Source organism: Solanum lycopersicum, chromosome 2 (genome assembly GCF_036512215.1).
Source record: "Solanum lycopersicum chromosome 2, SLM_r2.1".
Classification (NCBI taxonomy): Eukaryota; Viridiplantae; Streptophyta; class Magnoliopsida; order Solanales; family Solanaceae; genus Solanum; species Solanum lycopersicum.
Window position 1 is genome coordinate 45,201,269 of NC_090801.1, and position 19,170 is coordinate 45,220,438.

General features: G+C 36.3%; 1 pseudogene; it reads left to right on the top strand.

Moving 5' to 3' along the window:
- The first annotated feature begins 3,008 nt into the window (after positions 1–3,008).
- Positions 3,009–4,500, top strand: LOC112940873 (adenylate-forming reductase 06235-like; annotated as a pseudogene).
- The last annotated feature ends 14,670 nt before the right edge of the window (positions 4,501–19,170 follow it).

The window sequence follows — 19,170 nt, forward strand, 5'->3', positions numbered from 1 at the left end:
TTTTATTTATTTACATTCATTTTTTCTCTTTTATTTTTTTATTACATTTATTTTCTTTTCTTTTCTTTTGATTTGATTTCAAATGTCTTGCACTTGAAATAAGATAATTTTGAACGGATATCAAAATAAGTGAAGAAAATCAAATAAAACATTAAAATTAAAGAAAACTTAAAAAAAATTAAATACACAAAATTTATTAGAAATAATTAAAAGTGAAAAGATGATAAATTAATTGAAAAAAATAAAGTGAAAAGAAATTAAAATAAATATTCATCACTTGCCTTCAAGAGAGTGTGCACACTCTCTATGACATGTCAATGTTTGTGGTGTATTTATTCCATTTGAAATTAATTTAGGAGGGTAATAGACTCTAGTTAAGTTTAGGTGTGTCTCTGGAATTTCGGTCATAGTTTAGGGGGAGTACTTGTGCATATTCTCAAAATTTAATTAACTTTTAGAATTTCACTTGTACCTTATGATTTTGAGGAGTAATATGTATTATTTGAAAATTACGTTAAAATACTATAAATCATAATAATTAACAACTTAAAATATATATTAAAATTTTGGTTTACTCTCAAAATTTTCCATGTGATACATAAAATGAGACAAAGGAAACAACATATATTTAGTTGTTTTGAATCTTATTTTATTTTCTTACATCTCTTTTTGATACAATATGTTATGTATCTAAAAATTACGAAAAAAATAGTAACATAATCATACTTCATTCGTCCCATTTTATGTTGCATCATTTTCTTTTTGAGAAGTCCCTACAAGAATGTCACATTTCCTTATATGTAAGTATTTACATGTACATTTCTTCTTTTAACTTTGTCGGTCCCATTTAATTTTTAAAAAAGTACTCTAATATATTTATGAGGAGAGAGAAAAATGAGTCTACTTTTAAAGTGCAATTTGGTAAACATTTTAAAATTTTCATTTATTTCTTACAAATTCCATACCGAATTAAATGTTGCCACATAAAATATGATGAAGAGAGTAATTCGATAGCTTAAATTAGTATTTAATAAATGTCTTAAACTTTGGTCGGCTATAGAAATTTTACAAGTGTCATAAATTGGGATAGAGTAACATTTTTTTCCTCCTATATATGGAAGAGAATGTGAGAAGTTTAGGGCTAGTCACCAGTCGGGCTACGATAATTAGCAACTTAAAAGTATTTAAAAACTTATTTGATTTCTTAATATTTTATTACTTATACTATATAAATTGGGAGTCTGGGACATAGGTGTTTATAACCGTCAATATAGGTTAGGCCTGTTGAATCGATCTGGTCTAACTCGAAATTTAATAGGGTTGCGCTTAGATTTGTGGAGTTTATTTAAGAAAAGAGATTGTCAGCCCAACCTGAATAAACCTGATAATTTGTGGGGCTTGAGAAATATCGGTAGGGTCGGCCATGGGCTAGTAAAATTAATTATAAAATATAGTATAATTTTAAAATTTAAAATTAAAGAGAGTCCAAACTCAAAACAATTAGGTTAATATACTTTTACTTGAAAAAACTTAATAAATATTATAAAGATAAATTTTATTTGTTGATTTCATTAACAAATAGTAACATTAACATCATGTAATTTTGTTTTGTCGATATTGATGATTTTATTTTTAAATATAATTTATAATTTAATTTAATAATTATCAAGAAAATATAATTTTTTAAAAAGTGAGGTTGCCCGGCAAGCGTATTGCCCACGTACTTGTACGTTGGCCGACTATTTTTTGGCCCACAAAAAATAGACTAGCCCCATTTAGCTTGTAAAATGTTCAAGTCTGTATGGGTTAGCCCGGATGGAATGGGCTAACCCGTATTGACAGCTCTAGTATTTAACATTTATTATTTGAAAATTTTCTAAATAATATCATAAATCACAATAATTATTAGCTTAAATTTTAAAATTATATAAAATTTAAGTGACTCTACAAGTTAAATTATGTCACATAAATTAAAACAAATAGAATAAACATATTGGACTCATGCTTGCACTGATTATTTGTAACTAGTAAACTAAATAAACGTCGAACACTATATATTGATGTTTTTTTTCTTGAAGTTTGAAACCTAAAAGAAAATTCAATCGATTAATTTAAATTCATTCATCGCATATTACATTTTTGAGCTGACGATAGACACTATCATTACAACAAAAATAACTTTTAGCGGTATTAAATATTAACACTAATAAAGAGTGCTAACGTCTGCACCAACATTAGTTAAGTGACGTTAGAACCAATATGGCTAAAAGCTTTAGAGACATATGTAAAGAATGACAATTGCCGTTAAATGTAGTGACAATTAAAAATTAAATGCCGCTAATGATATTTTTATTATAGTGTACAAATAAGATTTTTTTTTTCATTTTATTAAAACCAAAGAACTTGAAACTAATTAAAGGTTGAAACCGTCCTCCACAACCTTTGACACACAAATGGTCTTTATACATTGAAGTTTTATATATTATAAGAAATAGGGAAAATACCCAAGTACACCCTCAACCTATGCCCGAAATCTCAGAGACACACTTATTTTATAAGTCAACCATCGTTGGACCCACAAAATAGTGTCACGTAAGCTAAAAAGGGGTAAAAAAATTATTAATAAAATAAGTTCAGGGGGGGTAATAGGACCTTAGTATAGTATAAGTGTGTCTCTAAGATTTCGGGCATAGGTTGAGGGGTACTTGGGCATTATCCCTAAGAAATATGAACTAAGACATAATGCACTTATTATTTAATATTATATTAAAAGATCATAATTTGACTTTGAATGTCTAGATCTGATCGAGACATAAATTGAAATATATATATATATATATATATATATATATATATATATATATATATATATATATATATATATATATATACTTTTTTTTTTTTTTTGAGGGGGGAGGGGGCATAGAAAATAAATGAAAACGGAATAAAAGTTAAAAGAAAAATTTTGAAGTACTAGTGAAGTTAATTCTCATGGTATCAATAGATCAATGAGTCGTACTAGTAGTCATTTTTGTGATCTAGAGATAGACGCAAACGAAGATAAAGATGAAGATGAACATATTCTGTTTTACATAGAAAAAGGTTGTCACGACAAAGAGGGGCCAATTTCGCAAATTCCTCAAAAGGGTTCATCACCGTTGCCATTTCTACCTCCTAAAACACTAAGTAAACCCCCCAAAAAATTAAAAAAAAAATTCATCGAGATTGTCCATCATCCTTCTTGATCATGGCTTGTTTACAGTATACAAGCGATTATTTGCTCTATCTTTAGTTCTAAATATTCTTGCTAGTACGGGAAATTTCCTATACGGAAGAAAAAAGTTGTCCTGTTTTCAATTGGGAATATCTTTGCTTTGACATTCTGTCAAAGCTCGACGAAGTATTTTTAAGAGTTGTATTTTGGTTTGCGGTGAATTGCTTGGGATGGTCTTTCATTCCTATACGAATCAAAACTATTGTTACGTCTTTACTCCAGTCACTCGGTGGAATCCACAGTGGTTGTGCAATTTCATCGATTGTATGGCGCATATACGCGTTAATCCAAACGTTGAATGACAAAGGAAACGCTTCCCCTGAAATCGTTGGTGTTACTTTTGCAATTCTTTCACTTCTCTTCTTGTCCTCACTTGCTGCATTTCCTCTGGTTCGACATCTCCATCACAATTTCTTCAAGAGGATTCATCATTTCGTTGAATGGATAGCATTAGCACTTCTCTGGATTTTCATTACCTTAACGGTTTCTTATGATCCTAAAACTAAGTCTTACAACAACGCAAAAATTTGCTCCAAGCTGATCGAACAACAAGAATTTTTGTTCACATTGGCTATCACTGTGCTAATAATCATCCCCTGGATAACCATGAGACATGTCATGTCTCCATCAGGATATGCAACGATTATAAAATTCTGAGGCAGGAGTCAAAGCGGGAATTTTAGGAAGAATTAGTCCTTCTCCCCTCTCTGAATGGCATGCATTTGGGATCATTTCTAATGGGAAGGCAGAGCACATGATGTTGGCAGGCGCGGTTGGTGACTTCACGAAAACCTTAGTGTCGAATCCCCCGAGCCATTTATGGGTACGACAAGTTCATTTTGCGGGCTTGCCTTATTTAGTAAACATGTACAACATGACGTGTGTTTTCTCTGGGTGAGAAAAGGGGTGGAACAAAATTACGGTAAGGAAATAAAAGACATGTTAAGCGGCCATCCAGAAGAGAAAGTGATTATACATGATACGGCCTTGCTATGACGTCCAAACGTATCAGAAATGAGCGTTGACGCAGCGCGAAAATGGGGCGCTGAAGTAGTTATTGTTACTAGCAATCCAGAAGGGAGAAGAGATGTGGTTAATGCTTGCAAAAAATCTGGAGTCCCTGCTTTTGGTCCTATTTGGGATTCTTGAAATTCAATTCATTTTTATTTGTGGAATACTAAGCTTATGTGAGCTTTTTATTTCTACTAGTTTTGGAATTAGCCCAAAATATTTCACGTAAATTTTGTATTGTAAATAACATATTTTATGCTCTTCAATTCTATTTGTATTACTAAAATTAAATTCATTATTTTATATAGAAAGATAGATGTATCTTCCTAATAAAAAGAATACGTTCCAAAATATAAAGGCATAATACATAAATAATGCCCTTTAACTTGGTTTCGAATCACATTTATGTCCTTCAACTTTGGGTGTGCACAAGTAAACACTTGAACTTTTATAAAGTTAACAAATAGACACACCTGTCCTATATGTCATTTTTTGTCCTGCATGGTGTCCAACGCGTATTTTGTCATGTAGAACTCATGTGTTTGTTTATTTAAAAGTTGGATAGTTAAAGTGTCTGTTTATGCATTATGAAAATTGGAGATCAAAGTTAAAGAAATCAAGTTTAGAGTTCAATATATGTATTAAAAAATAAATTTTAGAAATACCATAGTGTAATGATGAAATTACAACCTATCTCTACTCTTTTTTTTGAAATTACATTAATCCCTTAACTTTAATTTACATATTTTGGTTATATAACTAACAGTTCAAATATATTAATTGTGATTCATTATATTTGTGGCTATTGCTCTTAAAATGGAAAACAAAACAGAAATCAAAATAAAATCCCACATTTAACGTTATACAGTTCCTTCTTACTGTCAATCAGAGAAACTTGAATCCTAAAATAGCAAAGAGGAAATACATCATTACCCAGAAACTTGAATCCTAAAATAGCAAAGAGGAAATACATCATTACCCAATTCAACTATAACACTTATTTTTAAAAAACACTTAAACTTTGAAAAGGTCCTAATACCCCCATATTCTTATTTAGAGTGGATTTATTGTCCCATTATGATCCTATGTGGCACATTAAGTGTAATGCACTCGCCACTAGCGAGTCAGACAAGTAAGAAAATATTGTTTATTTATTTTTTATATTTATTTGATTAAAATATTATTTTCTTTTACTTTATTTGTTTTATGTTATTTTCTATTTTTTATCTCCTTCATCAACGTTACCCAGAAGAGTTCTTGGACTCACTTTTTAGCTGAGGGAGATCAAAGTAATAAGATTATTGACGGAGAATGAGATGAAAGCGGAGTGAGGTTGCGGAAAACGTTCAGAAAAGACCAGTGAGAAAAGCGTCGAAGATTTAATGACGACGGAGGGAGAATCGTCGGGTTCAAGTTCAAATTCATTAAAAAAATACCCTATCTAAATCAAGAGAGAATTGCATCCTTCGTAGATACAATAAATGTTGATTTTCAGTAAAAATTAAAGGCGAAGTATACAAATATAGTTGAACGATTGAAGAAAAATCGCCGAAAATTTGATAGTGTTTTTATTTTTCAATTTTATTTTTGATTTGCAAGAGAAAATGGTTGAGATGGTGTAAAAGTGTGTGTATGGTGGCTATGGTAGAGAATCGCCGGTGTGAAGAAAGAGGTCACGAAGAAGACGAAGAACATACCTTTTTTTAATGATTTTAGAAAAACAAATAGAATAAAGAAGAAGAAGAATAAAACTTTTTTTTATTTATTTTAGAAAAACAAATAGAATAAGTAATATATATGAAAATATAAATAAAATTACAAATATAAAAAATAAAAATAATTAACACGTGGCACGTGGCACATAGCAGTTGGTGCGTGTGTTCACATTCTTAAACTGGGGGTTGACCAAATAATGGGACACTTTTACCATTTTTAAATTGTTTAAGTGGTTACTAGGACCTTTACAAAGTTTAAGTGTCTTTTTAAAAAAAGTGTTTTAGTTGAGTGGGGTAATGATATATTTTCTCACTAGCAAATAACCATTTCAAAATTTAAAATCATGTTTATGTTTTTCTTGTTCCAAAGAACAAACTTTTGAGCGGAATTCAAAATTTTTTGTTGAAAATTGGATCAGATACAAAATGAATATTTTGATTTTGTTGAGGCATTCGGGAGTATAAAGAAGTTAGGTTAGATATGAAAATATAGAAATGATGGGATAGTGATTGGTGAAAATATTTCATTCATGAATCTAGTTTCAGCCATTGCAACTGAGTTGAATATAGATGAATTGGAAAATAAATTGAGATTTGATACATTTTAGAAGGAAACTCATCTCCACTGAGTATTGGAATGATATGGGGGTAAAGGTGTATATTGAGATAAAGAAACGTGAGGTTGAATTTGATATGTATCCCCTCTATATTGATACAACTGATGAAAATGTTGGTGTGAGATACAAAGTTTTGATGCATCGACTAGTGAAATTGCATGTTTTGATGGTGCTGAAAAGGACACAGATTCTCTTAACTTGGTGGAATCAAAAATTGGTGATTCGTGTTATATACAAGAAATGGAGGTAATGAATTACATAGCGTGCTGATACAAATAGTACAAAAGTGAATGTGAATCAATTGTACAAAGATAGAGCTACTTTAGTGGTTGTAATGACAAAATACAATATTGAAAATAACTTCTATTTTAGAGTTAAAAGATCTAATAACCAAAGGTACGCAACTAATTTTCATGAGTTTGTATTTTGATTTATATGTCATGATACATTACAGGTTAAAATTTAGTACATTAAACCTTTGATGTATATGTTTTGAGTCATCAATTTGTGAGTTACTGTATTTCTTTTTTGGTAACTAGCTTTCCATTTATCACCAAAAGAACATTACAAATGTTAGCACGCTGCGTCACAACAATGTTATCCTTAATCAAACCACAAGCTGTCTAGAATATAAAACTATATATTAGATTACTTATTCTAGGGGGATCTAATACAACTTACATATATGATCTCTTTAGCTATAGTTTCCCACTGTTGCCTTCTTGTTTCAAAATTTCTCTGATTTCTCTCATTCCATATCCTATATGTGATTTCTCTATACATCATCTTGAACACCAGGATCTCCTTTAAATCTTCCTTTTGCATAGCTGATAGTCCATTATATGTATTGCTCCCATGTAGTTGCATTATATATTGGCCTGTCCACCCATCTTAAAATTCTATCCCAAAATCTTCTCACATAAGTACATTGCACAAAGAATTGCTCCCTTGATTCCTCCTCCATCTAGCATAGGCAGCGTGTTTTCTCTACATCTTGACCCCATTTGCTCAATCTATCAGTTGTCAGCATCTTTCCATGAAGTTGAATCCATGTTGTAAACTTTGATTTTGGTCTGACAGCATTCATATACATTAGACATTTCCATGGAACTTTAGGTTTATCTTCTAACATATTGTTATAGAGTTGTTTTATCACACTTTTCACTGGATTGATCATAGGAAATTGAGATACAACAGTCATTGCCTCCAATATTTTCCTAATCATCCAGCATGCCTGCTGTGGTATTCGGAAATTATCTCCTTGTTCTCATTTTATGTAGTATATATGTATCCTTCTTTCCACAACTTGTCAACATTGTGCTCCACATCCCAGTAGTTTTTAGCTATAGCAGCCTTGTTCCAGATTCTCAGATTAGTTATATTCAAACCTCCCACACACTTAGGTGAGAATAATGTTTTGCATGCCACTAGAGCTTTTTTGGTCATGGTATTGCTTCCTGACCAAAGATAGCTCCTATAGTAAGCTTCGATCATCTTTATCACCTTAGCTGACATCATAAAAAGTTGTGCCCAATAAGCCTGTATTCCAAATATTACAGACTGAATGAGTTGTACTCGTCCAGCGTATGACAACTTTTGAGCAGTCCACGAAGAAATCCTTGCAGTGATCCTTGTGATAAAAGGCTTGCATTAAATAAGAGTGATTTTTTGAGTGGATAATGGAATTCCAAGATGTTTGAAGGGAAAATCTCCACGACTAAATCCCAACCTCGTAAGGATATTCACTTCCTCGGCTAGTGGTACTCCCCCAAAGTACACAGATTTTTTCCATAAATTAGCAAGTGGCCCTGATGCGTTAGAGAATTCATTGAAACATTGTTGTATCATTATGACTGATGTTAGGTCACCTCTCCAGAAAAGGAGCAGGTCATCTGCAAAACACATGTGACTTATTCCTAGCTTCCCACACCTTGGATGAAATTTAAACTATTTCATATCCTTGAGGCTGTGTAGTAATCGACTTAAGTACTCCATTTCAATTGCAAAAAGAAAGGGTGACACTGGATCACCTTACCTTAAACCTCTGGTAGCTTCAAAAGGATGAGTAGGTTCTCCATTAATCAACACTGAGTAGCTCACTCTTTTCACAAATTACATCACCCAATCAACGAACCTTCTTGAAAAACCAAGTTGAGTCATTACTTGGTCGAGATATATCCATTCCAAAGAGTCATAAGCCTTTTCTAAATCTATTTTTATCATACACCTTGGAGATATGTGTTTCCTGTTATATCCCTTCACTAATTCATGTGCAAGAATGATGTTGTCTCCTATCTTTCTCCCTGGTATGGAACCTTCTTGTTTTTCATTAATCACAGTGGTCATTACCTTCTGTAGCCTTGTAGCTGAGATCTTTGAAATTATTTTGTAAAGGACTGAGTAACAAGCTAAAGGTTGATATTCTTGATATTAGTAGGCTATAGTTTTTGGGCACCAAAGTTACAGTGGTACATTTAATAGGCTTATAGAGTATACCTGCATTGAAAAATTCCCCCACGACTTCAACGACTTCATGTTTGATAATTTGCCATGGTTTCTTGAAGAATACAACATTATATCCATTAATTCCTGGGACCTTATCATTCCCTATAGATTCCAAACAGTGTGCAATTTCAATCTCAGTTATATGGCTACACAAGTGCACTCTTTGCTCTTAAGACAACACTGCTCATCTCTTGATCACTCTTGTGTTGATTGCTGGTAAATTCTCTGTGGAATATCCTATTAAACCTTTGTAGAACTTGACCACTTCTTCTCTTATTGAGCCTTGTTTAGATAATTGATTATCCTCCAGAGAAGTTAGTTGAGTGATTTGAGTTGGTTAATTTGATCCACTCTGGACTTCTACTTCATAATGTTTTCCTTTATCATTGACCATTTTTCTAGTTCCTTTAGGGAATTAGCTTCCTTCATTTGCAAAGTATCATTGTATTGGATTTGATCTGCTGCTGCAATTTTGTCAAATTCCTTCTAGCTATCTCCACTCTTTGAACAATATTCCTAAATTCTTGATTGTTCAGGTTCTTGAAAATTGGCTTAAGGTCCTTCAACTTACACCACACATTGTGCATACCTTGAGTAGCTTTTTGACCTTTCCATGTATCTCGGACAATAGATTCAAATCTACTGTGCTCTGCCCATACATCAAAAAACCTGAAAGGTACTTTGGTACTTATTTACTTCTAGGATCATAGGAGCATGATCAGAAATATTTGGCAATTCATATTCAAGTATCACATGACCTCATTTCATCATCCATTCACTGTTTCCCAGATGCCTCTCCAATCTGCTACATACCCCGTCATTACCTTTTTGTTTATTATTCCAAGTGTAATAATCTCCTTTCCATGGCAGCTCATTAAGAAGAGTAGATTGCATACAGTTTGAGAAATCCTTAATGTCAACATAATGCACTGGATTTCTAGATAGTTTATCCTGAGGATAAAGTAAGGCATTGAAGCCCCCACAAATTATCCAAGGATTAACTATGCTTTGAGCCATCTTTTCCAAGTAGTCCCATAATATTTTCCTTTGTTCAGCAATGTTCAATCCATAAATAACAGTTAAGTAGAATTCCGTACCTGTCGCAATACCTTTCACCAAACAATGTATTCAATGTGCATCCTCTTCTACAAGTGTGATTGAAAATGATTGTTGTTCCCATATGATCAAAATTCTTTCATTTCTAGTCGATTGATCATTGTGTATAAAACTCCACCCCTGACAGGTTTTTATGATCCTATCCATTTTAGAATGTTATACTCTAGTTTCAACTAATCTTGCCAACTTAATATGATAATTGTGGAAAAACTTTCACTTCTTTCTGCTTGTATCTTTTATTCACCCTATAACATTCCAAAATACCCAAGTCTTATGGATTGGATAATCCTTCCCTTATATGGAGGCTTAATACTTCCCCCACATGCATTGACTGCATTAAATCTATTTTTTGTAGGCACTGAATATAGCTTTTGGAAAATCCTCACGTGTAAATTGTGGACTTTTTCCTCTTTGTTAAATTTCGCTATACTCTTGTTCGTTTCTGTTTTGTCCCTACACTATACTTTCCACTTCCTTCTATTGTTTCACAATCCCTTCATCCTGTTTTTGTGTCATTTGAGCCACATGTAGAATTTGTCCTTTACTTATCCATTTTTGCACCACCTTTTTCTGCCCTGTGTGATCTCTACTTTTTGCTTGTCCATGTTCTCCAGGCTGGTTACGATCATACTTATGTCCTATGACTTGAAAAACTTCACAAACATTAGTTTCCATTCATATATAACTTGTTGTATAAACACTCTGACCTTGGGATCTTCACAACAATTTTATCGAGGAGTGGTTTGGTTATATTGACTTCAATTAGCATTCTCACAAATGAAATGCTCGCTATTTAGTTGTACATTTATTAGCATACATAGGCGTACTTATGGTGCTTGCAATTCGTCTTAGAGAATTTGACCCCCAGCAGTTCTGTGGTAAGTGTGGCAGTTTCACCCATAAGGGGATATCTGTTAACGCTCTTTACTAAAATCAAAATCAGTTGTCCATTTCTTCAAAATTAGTGGTTTGTAGTTTATAGAATAAGGTCCAGCTATTAGTATTTCCTGGGTATCCTCCAATGATTGAAATTTCACAATAAAATACCCTTGGTCATACATATATATACTCGGTTCTACAACATTCCAAATTTGAGTCACAACTCTATGTATTGAATTATAACCTGGCCACTCTCTAATAGCATAAACAACCAGAGCACAATTCCACTTCTCCTTCAACCTGTTCCTTTTTTAGTTGAACTACTATCTCACCTTCCTCAAATTGGGGTGTGATATATCCTAAGGCCATACCATTCCCTGCATTTCTGTTCTTCTTAAATATATTAACCATCTACTTTCTCAACCTTCCCATCATCTATCACCGCCTTCTTATTTACTGTTCCATTGATTTTTTGAAGGTTTTCCACTATATCTTCCATTGCTTCACTTTGTGGGGTGTCCAGTTGTAGTTTCTTCCTCGTTCCCGTCCCACTAGGCAGAGATCCAGTCTCATGGGTTATGGATTTAGCATTTTCGGCTACTACTTTAGCTAGATTTGGTTCCCGCGTCAGCTCCGGTGGCACAATTCAAGTTTCTACTGAGCTTCCAGTGGTAACTCGTGGTTGTTTTCCTGCACGTCCTTGCCCTCATCCTTCTCCTCTTCCTCCACCTCTGGCCATGGCACTGTTAGTTTATGACCCACTCTCATTAATATTATTTTGGTTTGATATTTAATTACTAACTAAATTCTAATTCTAATTGGATAAGTGGAGAAGTGGAGAAGTGGAGAAGTTACTTCAACTACTCATTATGTCTTCCACTTTACATATTACCTCTTCCGACTATTCATTATCTCCATTACTCACCATGATGGAAAGGTGGGATTAATGTTAAAACACACTCTATTTAAAGGGTCCTCTCTCTGCCATAAACATATATTCTTATCCATCAAGGCTATACATAAAGTATAAGGCAAGAGAGAGAAACAACTTCTAAAGAACGAAAAGAAAAGACTTCCGCTCAATCAAGTCAAGAATTATAATGGGATATTCGGGTATGTATTCTTGACTGAAATTATCACAGTACTATTCTACGATCCTGAATAATTGATAGGATTTCTAAATGTTAGATTGTTTATGTTTTCACAATCATTAAAAAATATTTTATATGTGGTATCAGAGCATGTTTTAAGAACTAGTGATTTTTCATAAAATTAATGTTTTCCTCATTTGAAAATGGTAATAGGTATTATTAAGTGAACTAATTATTCACTATCATGATGCATTTTATTTTGAAATTATGCATATAAGATTAGTTAATCATCAAACTGATCTAATTTTCGAAGAATTGATTCAAAATAATAATGACTAAATGTATATTCAATTATCCATTATTTTTATGCTTATAATTGATATAACTTATGGATATATTGAGGTTTTTGGTTGTAAGATATTTAGGGATCACCCAAATGTTGATTATTTCATTTTATAACCATTGAACATTAATGAGATAATTTAGATGTGTCGTTAGATTTATTTATTTATCCAAATATAATAAATATTATTGATTGACACATTTAAAAATATTAAATTATGTTAAATTCACATCTAAGCATCATTATGTCTAAAGTTTTATTTTGATGTTTCACCCAAAGGAGGACATTAATATACATTTAAGAATTTATAAATCATTTATGAGTTTGATAGTAAGTCAAAATTCATAACTCAAAGTATTAACAAGTGAGTATATTATATTTGCAGCATTTGCTCTTCATTCGCACTCTGCCTCTGTTACAACCTTTAACGGTCTTAACTTCTCAGATTTGTGCGAACAGATCAATTCTATCTCGGAGTTTTAGATCTTGATGTTGCACTTTACACTCAGAAGTCAACTGCTATTACTGAAAATAGCGATACCGAATAAAGGTCTCTTTATAAGCACTGGGATCGATCTAACAGATTAGGCAAAATGTTTATGCGAATAAATATTGCAAGAAACATTAAGACTACTTTTCCCAAAACTAAAAATGCAAAAGTTTTTCTGAAATTCGTGGAAGAATCATCTCAAACTGCTGATAAATCTCTTGCTGGGACATTAATGGGTACTTTGACCACCATGAAGTTTGATGGTTCACGTACCATGCATGAGCATGTCATAAGAATGATAAATGTAGCAGCAAGACTTAAGTCTTTGGGAATGGAAGTGGAACAAAATTTCCTTGTATAATTCATTATCAACTCATAACCGTCTGAGTGTTGCCCTTTCCAAATGAGCTACAACACTATAAAGACAAATAGAACGTACATTAATTGCACGGAATGTTGGTTCAGGAGGAAGTAAGGCTCAAGAATCAAGGAACCCACTCCATTAACCCTGTAAGTCATCAGGGAGTTGGAAAGAAAGGAAAAAACATGCTAAAGGAAATAGAGGCACCATAATGTTGATGAGTCCTCTCAAGTACATAAGAAGGAACATAAGAATGATAAGTGTGGTTTCTGTGGAAAATCTGGACACTCTCAAAAAGATTGTCTGAAATTTAAAGCATGGCTCGAGAAGAAAGGTAAGCCTAGTGATTTTACATGTCTCCAATCAAATTTAACTTAAATTCCTTATAATACTTGGTGGATTGACTCTTGTTGTACTGTTCATGTTTCTAATACAATGCAGGGATTTCTTACAACACAAACCACAAACCAGAAGGAAAGATATGTGTATATGGGGAATAGAGTGAAGTGTACCGCCCCGCAAGGTGTTACATTAAAATCCAGCGATTCCAACCCCTCCGTCAACGTGGCAGGATCATATCGAGACTCGGAGGGTCGAGAGAGTATGCCAAACTTCAACCCAACCCTTGGGGGTTGCTTGCAGGCTAAGATGAACAATAAATGCTCACCATGCCCAGCCAAGAACATCCCCCAATGTTGGGACAAAATCTAATGTAGCAGCTTCCTTATTTGGCAATAAAACAGAAATGCTTTTCTGCCTACTTTTGAGCTTTTGTAAAGATTTCTATTTGTAGCTTTTCCTTTGTGATTTGTCCCTAAACATTTTTGACTTTCATATAATCACTTTGTATAGAGTTTTTAGGGAACTTATCTTGTAGAAAGACTTGGAGAAATATATTGGAAAATTGGCTCTTGCCTCCCAAATTTTGTCTTCCTTATATTGCCTTTTCTTGACTGTTTTGTAGGCTGCGTTTTGACTATCTTGTTTGTTACATCCTTGGGTGTTTGTTTGGATGTTTGGATTGAGTTTTTAAGGGCTATGAAAGCCTTCATAGATTGTCCCACGAGGTAAAAAATTAGCCCTGTGACAAGTGATATCAAAGCATCGGTGAAGCATGATGTCAAAGTCCCAATGAAATGAGGAGGCTGTCCAAGAGAAAGAGCTTGAAGTTCGGAGGTACCCTTACAAGAAACATGACAAGAGTAAGGTAAGAGAACCTTCTTGTAACCCTTCTCTTAGTGGTAGAGCTGCTGGTGAAGAGGAGGAAGGGTCGGACACTAGCCAACTCAATGAAAAGATTATCGGAGTTGAGGTGGGGTTGTCGACCCTAAATAGAAGGGTTGTTGTTGTTGAGAACAACTTTAGTTCTCTTTAATCTGTGGCTCTTGAAGGGTTGGATGATGTGAAGAACAAACTTGTTGAGCTTAAGGAAGTTCACAAAAAGGGTTTGTCCAACCTCAAGCTCATCGAAGCCCTCTCCTCCTTTCATAGAGAGTTTGAGGCACTGAAACGGCAGGTTGATGAGGATGTCGAGTTGGGGTTGCTGCTCCCGTGACTATACGTGAGACACGCATTGAGACTCCCAAACCCAAGGAATTTCGTAGGGGAAAGGAGTGCTCAAGATGTTCAAAATTTCTTGTGGCAGATGGACGCTTACTTTGAGCACGTGAACATGCAAAGCGAGGTTACCAAAATCAGAATGGTTGCCATGTATTTGACTGATACGGCAATGTTGTGGTGGCGGAGGAAGAAGGCGAACATGAAGAAGGGGGTTTGTTTAATTGACGGCGGGGATCAGTTCAAGGGAGAACTCAAACGTCAATTCTACCCGCAGAATGTTGTCCATGAGGCCCGTCAAAGGTTGAGGGAGTTGAAACAAGCTTCCTCGATACAAGACTATGTGAAAGAGTTCACAAAATTGACACTCCAAATTCCGAGCTTGACCAGCGAAGACTTGCTGTTTTACTTCTTGGATGGTCTCCAAAACTGGTCCAAACAAGAACTTCAAAGACGTCAAGTTCACGACGTGGACGAGGCGATAGTAGTGGCAGAATCGCTCAATGATTTCCGGGCAGATGCGGCAAATGGGAGGGACAATCGGAGCAAAACTGTTCCTCCCAAGGTTGACAACCACAGGAACAAAGGCAGACCAACTCCAAACCAAGGCAGTGACACGAAAAGTAACACCCGTGATCAACCTTCTAATTTCTGCAAGAGTTATGAGGATCACAAGAAAGGCGTTCCTCATCTTGAAGGTTGCTATATTTGTGGTGAGATGGCACATGCTACTTGTTATTGTCCATCCTTGAGAAAATTGAGTGCTATGGTGGCTGCTGAAAAGCAGGAGGAGAAGGCTGCGACGCAAATCGGAGGTTCAGCCGGGGAGCAACGTGGGCAGAATAGCGGGACGGACAAGGGAAAGAATGTTGTTGTTGGTATGTTCAATCATATGGCTTTGATTAATCATATTTCACTTGATACTCCTCAACCGGCTAGTATCAGGTCGCGAGAGTCACTGTTTGTCGATGCCAAATTGAATGGCAAGGATGTGCGGATTATGGTAGACACGGGTGCGACTCACAACTTCGTGACGAAGCAGAAGGCCAAAGATCTTGGCCTGACTTATGTTGCTACCAACACGATATTGAAGACGGTCAATGCCCTCCCCACTTCTATTCATGGCTTCGCTCCTAAAGTCCCCATCAATTTAGGAGGTTGGACGAGGTTGACCGACTTCACCATTGCACCTATGGACGTGATCGATATCATTTTGGGGCTGGACTTTTGGTACGAGGTTAACACATTTATTTCACCACGTCACAACCAGCTGCACATCAGCGACACCGAAGGTTCATGCGTGGTACCCCTTATTCGGGTAGCACAAAACGGGATGCACTTATCGGCGATGCAATTTGTTAAGGGTTTTAAGAGAGGTGAACCAACCTTTCATGCTACCCTTGTTAGAGGCGTCAAAAGTTTTCCTGAGGAAGTTTCATTGCCGCATTGGATTGAGCAGGTCCTTAGTGACAATAGGGACGTGATGCCGGAAGAACTTTCCCAACGGCTGCAACCTGAAGAGAAGTTGTTCATCAGATTGAGCTGGTTCCCGAGAAAAGCCTCCTGCCAAGACGTTTTATCGTTTGGCACCCCCAAAATTAGAAGAACAGAGGAAACAACTCAAGGAGTTGATTGATTCGGGACACATCAGATTGTCTAAGGCGCCATTTGGTGCGCGTGTTTTTTTCCAGAAAAAGAAAGAGGGGATGCTGCGATTATGTATCGATTACCGGGCCCTCAACAAGGTCACGATGAAGAACAAATATCCTATTCCTTTAGTTGTTGATTTGTTTGATCGATTGGGACAGGCCAAGGTGTTCACAAAGATGGACTTGAGGAAGAGTTATTACCAAGTTCGGATTGCCGAAGGTGATGAACCTAAGACGACTTGTGTGACTCGTTATGGTGCCTTTGAGTGGTTGATCATGCCCTTTGGCTTGACAAAAGCACCGGCAACGTTCTGTACATTGATGAACAAGTTGTTTCATCCCTACTTGGATCAGTTTGTGGTAATCTTTTTAGAAGATATTGTCGTCTATAGCAATAGCATGGAGGATCATGTGCAATACTTGTGCAAAGTGTTCAAGGTTTTGCGCGACAATGACTTGTGCATGAAGCGGGAGAAGTGTAGCTTTGCTCAGCCTACTGTCCAATTCCTCGAACACACAATCAGCCATGTTAAGATAAGGATGGACGGAGACAAGGTGGAAGCCATTCAAAATTGGGAGGCTCCAATGAAGGTACCCGAGTTGCAGTCCTTCCTTGGCCTTGCCAATTATTATCGACATTTCATTTTTAGCTATTCGGCTATTGCTTCCCCACTCACTGATTTTCTGAAAAAGAATCGTGAGTGGGAATGGTGAGATGCTTGTCAAATTTCCTTCGAGAGACTTAAGGCAGCAATAACGGAGGAACCTGTTTTGGCCTTGCCTGATTTCACTAAGGCATTTGAGGTTTACACCGATGCTTCAAATTTTTCTATTGGTGGCGTCCTAATGCAAGAGGGCCACCAGATAGCGTTTGAAAACAAGATATTGAATAATGTAGAGAGGCGGTACTCTGCTCATGAAAGGGAGATGACGGTCGTAGTTCATTGTCTAAGAACTTGGCGTCATTGCATGTTGGGTGCTCATTTTATCGTCAAGACAGACAACGTCGCGACAACCTATTTTCGGTCTCAAAAGAAGTTTACTGCCAAACAAGCCCGTTGGCAGGACTTTTTGGCGGAGTTCAATTTCACATTGGAGTACAAGCCGGGGAAGGCTAATGTTGTAGCCGACGCGCTTAGTCGCAAGGCTACCTTGGCTACGATCATGAGCTCGAGTTGCAGCTCTATTGTTGAGGAGATAAAGGAGGAAATGCAGCATGATCCCGTAGCAAACAACTCCTCGCCTTGGCCCAACAAGGCAATACAAAGAAGTTCTAGGAAGAGGGTGGTCTGCTCTACACTACGGTCAGACGTGTGTACGTGCCGAAGTGTGCTAACCTTTGGAGTACGTTTATCAAAGAGGGGTACGACACTACACGGGCTGGTCTTCTTGGGTAGAAGAGGACTTTAGCCTTGTTAGAGGCTTCTTATTATTGGCCTCGAATACTGGACGACATCGAGGTGTATGTGCGGACTTGTCTTATTTGTCAACAAGACAGGGTCGACATGAAGGCACCGGGTGGACTGCTTGAGCCGCTACCCATTGCTAAAAAGCCTTGGGACAATGTCACTATGGATTTCATTACATGCTTGTCGAACTCGGAAGGGTTTAGAACTATCATGGTTGTGGTGGATCGCTTCTCAAAATACACAACGTTCACTACCACGACGGCCAGTTGCAAAGCTAAAGTGGCAGCCCGTATCTTCTTGCGCGACGTCGTCAAGTATTGGAGCACCCCAAGCACATCATTAGTGATCGAGACCCTCGATTCAACGACACATTTTGGAGAGAGTTATTCAGTCTCTTGGGGTCGGAATTGCACTTTTCGACCAGTTTCCATCTATAAACAGATGGGTAGACCGACCGTATCAACGCGCTCTTGGAGTGTTACTTGCGACACTATGTTAGTGCCAACCAAAAGAATTGGGCCAAGCTGCTGGACACTGCCCAGTTCTCATATAATTTGCAGCGGAGTAAAGCCACCGGAATGAGCCCTTTTGAATTAGCAACATGGCAGCATCCTAATACACCCCAATCTTTGCCCGTTGATGCCTGCTTGAAGAGTCCGGGTGCCTATCATATGGCGAAAGCCTGGGAGGAGCAAGTTGACCTTGCACGGTCGTATCTTGATAAGGTAGCCCGGAAAATGAAGAAGTTTGCTGATCGAAAGCGGCGTCCAATTGACTACCGAATTGGGGATCGAGTTATGGTGAAACTCAATCCAAGGCAGTTCAAGTCATTACAGAGTGTGAGTTAAAGTTTGATTCGCAAGTATGAGGGGACTTTCGAGATTATTTCCAAGGCTAAAAAGATTTCCTATCGAGTCGATATGCCCCATCATTTGAAGATACACCCCGTCTTCCATGCAAGCCAATTGAAATCATACTTTGAAGACATGGAAGACAAATAGCGGGGGCAGTCCGGGAGAGATAGAATTTTCATCACACCGCCGACCGTGGACAAGCAGATCGAGGCCATAATTGATCATTAACTTGTTCATGGAAAGGGCTGGAACAACTCAAGCTCGCAGTTTCTAGTCCATTGGAAAGGGACAGCACCGGA